The sequence below is a fragment of the Cydia splendana genome, chromosome 4 (assembly GCF_910591565.1).
Source record: "Cydia splendana chromosome 4, ilCydSple1.2, whole genome shotgun sequence".
Taxonomy (NCBI): Eukaryota; Metazoa; Arthropoda; class Insecta; order Lepidoptera; family Tortricidae; genus Cydia; species Cydia splendana.
The window spans coordinates 13,461,355-13,467,354 of record NC_085963.1 but is presented as its reverse complement, the minus strand read 5'-3'; the positions used below and the strand labels follow the sequence as shown (position 1 = coordinate 13,467,354).

General features: G+C 45.0%; 1 protein-coding gene across 1 annotated transcript in view; it reads left to right on the top strand.

Moving 5' to 3' along the window:
• Positions 1-5,325: 5,325 nt before the first annotated feature.
• Positions 5,326-6,000, top strand: part of LOC134789924 (potassium voltage-gated channel subfamily KQT member 4) — a 76,404-nt gene continuing 75,729 nt past the window's right edge. Inside the window, exon 1 of the mRNA XM_063760625.1 lies at positions 5,326-5,578. The gene's annotated coding sequence lies outside the window, so the exon portion shown is untranslated. The remainder of the gene's footprint in view (positions 5,579-6,000) is intronic.

Sequence of the window (6,000 nt, the reverse complement as noted above, 5' to 3'; positions counted from 1 at the left end):
CCTTGGCGTAGGGGCCGCAGATAACTCCATTTATTGCAAAAAAGAAAATGCTTTTTGCCCGCGGCACTGCTGTTGTCAACCAGCTAATATATTAAGTAGGTTATTTTTATAATAAGTATTCTTACAAAAAGGCAAATAGGGCGCGACCCCATTAAGTAGGCACTTAGATTTTCCGTTGTGTTGAGCCAACAGATTAGCTTAGGTAATATGAGTTGGCGTAAATTTAATGTTGTTGATACCTAAGTAATATTAAACGAAATATCTGTGTACGTCAACGTAGATAATTATAAAGGTAAATATTTAATATTTCTTAAACATTATTACAAATTAACGTACCTATTTCTACCTATCATTAACATTAATAAACAAAGTAAACTTGCCTATCTCTTTATTCCCAAATGTTTAAAACTGTAATTATAATCATGTACCAATTCTACATCGTTACTATTGCAACCAAGTTATATTAGTACCTTTAGTACCTACAGTGGGATCATTAAAATGGCAAAAAGTGTTTTTTCGTACGGGTTTTGATATTCTATGTACTCGATATCCAACTACCTACTTACGGTTTTTTCCATTAACATTTGAACCGTAAATATTTATGTAATTATATTTTCAAGCTTTATTAATTTTATCATGACACCCCACTCAAACGAGTTATTTTTTAAATAATTTCAATATATATAGGTACTTACCCAGCGACACGCATGAACTAATTTAACGAAATAGAAGTAATAAAATTAAAATCGATTGAGCCGTTTTGAGGAAACACAGATATGGACATATACATATATCCTGCTCAAACATATTACCCTCCTTTTTTGGTTTCGTGTTAGTCGGGTAAAAAAGACTTGTGTTTAGGTTGAGGAAGTAGATTTTTAAAATTGTAATAATTTTAAAATCCCCTTTTATGATTCGTCTTCTTTCTACTAAGTATTTATCATGTAGGCCTGTGTTTAGTGTTGTTATGTACTTATGTACCATAGTGTTATTAAGTGTAGCCATAAATTCTGTCACAAAATTCCTGTTAAGTACAAAGTTACTAAAGCTATCGCGGCAGGTGCCTGTGCCATTCGACCACCGGGCCACAGCGGCATAGGTCGAATTTTTTCAAGTATTAATTATGGCGCCCCCTAGCCATCCCTAAGGTAGAACAGTATGGTTCGACCTTCTTACTGGATCATCTCAGGTGGCTTATGGCGCCCCCTAAAGATCCAGCCAGATCCGAGATGATCCAGTTAGAAGGTCGAACCATACTGTTCTACCTTAGGGGTGCCAGGTCAGGCCATCAATAAAGTTTATTGAGGCAACTTACCCTCGGGAAACCAAAATTTGATCTTCGGAATTAAAATGGTTTTTAATTTAGAGAAGAGGGCTGCTCTACGCGTCACTTAAACATTAGTTAGTTACAGAACTATTTAAAAACCCTAGGATTGAAATTCCCGAGTTTTCCGACGGTGAAAAAGTAGTGCTCGCTTATTTAGAAGCTCGTCGCTCGTTCATTAAAAGGCATGTAGTAAGGTATGTCCCGGGTATGTCCTTAAACTACGTCCAAGACCACCGGTGGACGGGCAGCAGCGTCCCTCAAATTTGGTGTACTCGACTGCGATCGCCAACCCGCCTGCCAAGCGTGGCGATTATGGCATTCACCCCCCATCATGCAGAGCACAATAAAACCACGGCCCCGAGGTTCCGGCGACCGCCGGTGCACTGGCTATGGTAGCGGTCAGGGCATTAGCGGGGTCAGGGGTGCTAAGAATCTCCGGCAAAGATCCGGCTACTCGCCCCGACGACGACTGGCCCGACGACTGGTAACACACAACATACGCACTATGAGGACTGACGAAAAGATCTGCGAGCTGGAAGAGGAACTGAGCAGGTTACACTGGGACATTGTAGGGTTATGCGAAGTCCGTAGAGAGGGGGAGGACACGACAACCCTGAAGTCTGGTAACTTGCTCTACCACCGGGAGGGCGACCAACAGTCCCAAGGTGGTGTCGGGTTTCTCGTTCACAAGTCCTTCGTAAACAACATAATAACCATCGACAGTGTGTCGAGCAGGGTTGTATACCTAATACTCAGAATATCCAAAAGATATTCGCTGAAGGTCATTCAGGTATACGCACCGACCTCGTCACACTCCGATGATGAAGTAGAAGCTATGTATGAGGACGTAAGTAGGGCCATACATACTTCTAAAACCTACTTTACTGTTGTTATGGGGGACTTCAACGCAAAGTTGGGCAAGAGAAGCGGTGATGAGTTGAGAGTGGGGCAATTTGGGTATGGGCAACGGAACCCTAGGGGTCAGAGGCTGGCCGACTTTCTGGAGAGAGAGGAACTCTTCATGATGAACTCTTTCTTCCAGAAGCCGCCTCACAGGAAATGGACCTGGATGAGTCCTGACGGTTCCACGAGAAACGAGATAGACTTCATCATGACCGACAAGAAACGGATATTCAGTGATGTCTCTGTGATCAACAGGGTAAAGACCGGTAGTGATCACCGAATCGTAAGAGGCTCACTAAATATCAATATTAAACTTGAAAGGTCCAGCCTGATGAGTCTACGCTCCGACCTACTCGAGCCCATGTTCTAAACCCCGAAAGCTTTCAACTCGAGCTCTCTACCCGCTTTGCTTGCCTAGAGAACTTGGCTTCAGTGGACGAAATCAACGACGGGCTAGTGGAAACTGTCCACACAGTAGGGTCTAAGTTTTTTAGACCCCGCCGTAAAGATAGACCTCAGAAATTGACCGAGCAAACCTTAAACCTCATGGCTGAACGACGCTCGCTACAGTTGCAGTCTCCCGATGACGCGAAGTCATATAGGCAGCTCAATAGACGTATATCTAAGTCCTTGCGACATGATCTGCGTCTCTATAATACTAACCGTATTAAAGAGACTATTGAGCGAAACCAAGGCTCTAAAGTGTTCGCAAAGGACAAGTCTATTGGGCAAAGCCAGCTGACGAAGCTGAAACGGCAAGATGGCAGCATAGCGTCGAGCAAAGCGGAGGTTTTAGGCGAGATCGAGAGGTTCTATGGACAGGTATACACTTCGATCGCAAAGCCCGTTGACAGCTTGGTAGGAGATCCAAGAGCCAAGCTGTCCCGACATTATACCGAAGATATCCCGGTCATCAGTCTGTACGAGATTAGGATGGCCCTGAAGCAGCTTAAGAACAACTAGGCGCCGGGCAAAGACGGAATCACTTCAGAGCTTCTGAGAGCGGGTGGAACACCGGTACTTAAAGTCCTCCAGAAGCTCTTTAATTACGTCTTGTCCGAGGGCAAAACGCTTGAAACATAGAATTGAGGCGAGGTGGTGCTGTTTTTCAAAAAAGGTGATAACAGCTTACTGAAGAACTACAGATCCATCACGCTTCTGAGCCATGTCTATAACCTGTTTTCAAGGGTCATCACGAACCGTCTCGAACACAGACTTGATGACTTCCAGCCTCCCGAACAAGCCGGTTTTCGAAAAGGCTATAGTACCATAGAGCACATCCATACGCTGCGGCAAGTTATACAGAAGACCGAAGAGTATAACTTGCCATTATGCTTAGCGTTTGTGCACTATAAGAAAGCCTTCGATTCGGTGGAAACATGGGCGGTGCTTGAGTCTCTTCATGCCATATTGACTATCGGTACATCGAAGTGTTGAAGTGTTTGATGTATAGTAACGCCACCATGTCGGTCCGAGTACAGGAGCAGAGCACGAAGGCGATTCCATTGCAAAGAGGCGTAAGGCAGGGAGACGTTATCTCTCCGAAACTGTTTACTGCTGTAATGGAAGACGCCTTCAAGCTCCTGGAATGGCAAGGACTTGGCATCAACATCAACGGCGAATACATCACTCACCTTCGGTTTGCCGACGATATCGTAGTCATGGCAAAATCGATGGAGGAACTCAGCATGATGCTCGATGACCTCAACCGAGTTTCACAACGGGTGGGCTTGAAAATGAACATGGACAAGACGAAACTTATGTCAAATGCCAATGTTGTGCCCATCCCAGTCTCTGTTGGGAACTCGGTACTCGAAGTTGTTGACTCGTACATCTACCTAGGACAAGTAGTCCAATTATTAGGTAGGTCCAACTTCGAGAAAGAGGTCAACCGCCGAATCCAACTCGGTTGGGCAGCGTTCGGAAAACTACGTAATGTCTTTTCGTCCGACATACCTCAGTGCCTCAAGACGAAAGTCTTTAATCAATGTGTGTTACCAGTGATGACTTACGGCTCCGAAACGTGGTCTTTCACTATCGGCCTCATCTCAAAATTCAAAGTCGCTCAACGAGCTATGGAGAGGGCTATGCTCGGAGTTACTCTGCGTGATCGAATCAGAAATGAGGAGATCCGTAGACGAACTAAAGTCGTAGCCCACCGGATTAGCAAGCTGAAGTGGCAATGGGCAGGCCACATTGCGCGCAGAGAAGATGGCCGATGGGGTCGAAAAGTGCTCGAGTGGAGGCCACGGACTAGCAAGCGCAGCGTAGGACGTCCACCCACAAGATGGACAGACGACTTTGTTAAGGTCGCCGGAGGACGCTGGATGCGGGTCGCTTCCAACCGGTACGAATGGAGGTACAAGGGGGAGGCCTATGTTCAGCAGTGGACGTCTTATGGCTGAGATGATGATGATGATGACATAGTTAACCTAATTTTAGTGACAAAATGTATGGCTAGACTAGGTACCTAATATCTGAGCATAAATAGTCTTTACGACCTAAATATAATCTCGATTCATTTTCGCTACCTACATCTTACTCACCAATATGTGAATCAGTTTACACAATCAAAGCAGACAACCATTTACAATTAATCAACCATTGGCTTTGACGGCATCCGACGGCATATCCGACTGCAGCACGCTTCCCTACGCGTTCTGCTTGTGGCGCGTAAGGAAAAACCACTCACGTAACAAGTAGCCCAATGCATATATTCTGTTACCTTTTAACAGCCATTATGAAATATTCAAGACGTAATCACAGTGAACTACTTTCGAGTGCTAATATATTTTTTGACGTTCAGAATTAATAGGTTTGAACTTTTGACTTTATTATTACCATTCAGCACTTAGTTAGATATAGATACGTACCTACGTTATAGTTATTAGTGGGCGAAAGTTGCACTTTCATACCAATAAAAATGTAATCAAAAGAACGGACATTAAAAATGCAAATAATAACCGAGTTTTTCATTTAGGACCGAATTCGAGTGCAGGTACGATGACCTGAATCGCTGGAGGAGGCCAACAATTAGAATTAGAGGTGCGCGGGCGGGCGGGCGGCCGGGCTTCAGCGGGCGAGGGCGGCGGTGGCGGCGCGGCGGCGGCGCCGGCCGTCAGTCGGCGGCCGCTCTCCGCGCGCCCCACGCTGCGCTCGCGAGCCTGCAGCGCGGCTATTATGCCGGCGCACCGGGCCCGCATCCCACGTGCCGCGTGCCCGCCGCGCCCCGCACCACACTATACATCACCAACTATATCACGCGCGATTACGCGTCTCACGTCTACCGGAATGTAAATATTTATGGATGTCAGTTTCCAGTTGTTTAGATTGGCTGTGAATTTTAAGGTACGTAAGTAATGTTTGGTGTTTCGATTTTTGCACGACACAGTTGTAGACTGTATATCACGCGTCAGTGAGACTAATGAACGTTTTTCATAAAACAAATAAATAGCATGCACTTACGAAACCGCATAGTGCTTGCTTTGTGCCTTCGAAATAATTGTCAATAACAATGATTTGAGTTTGTGGCGCACGAACCCTTTATGATATTTGGATCGATAGTTTACCATTACCTAGATATGTAGAGTTCCGTAACTGATTTTTGCATTAAGTAATTTAAAACGCGATTAAAACAACGATAGCGAGTAGGGCTAGTGCGCCGCCGCGCCGCGACATGCAATTCATGTGTTCATAATAACAGCTCCAGATGTTTTGGATACAGAAATGTAGTGGGTAGGTAGCCAAATAGATTGTTTCTGTTAACAAAA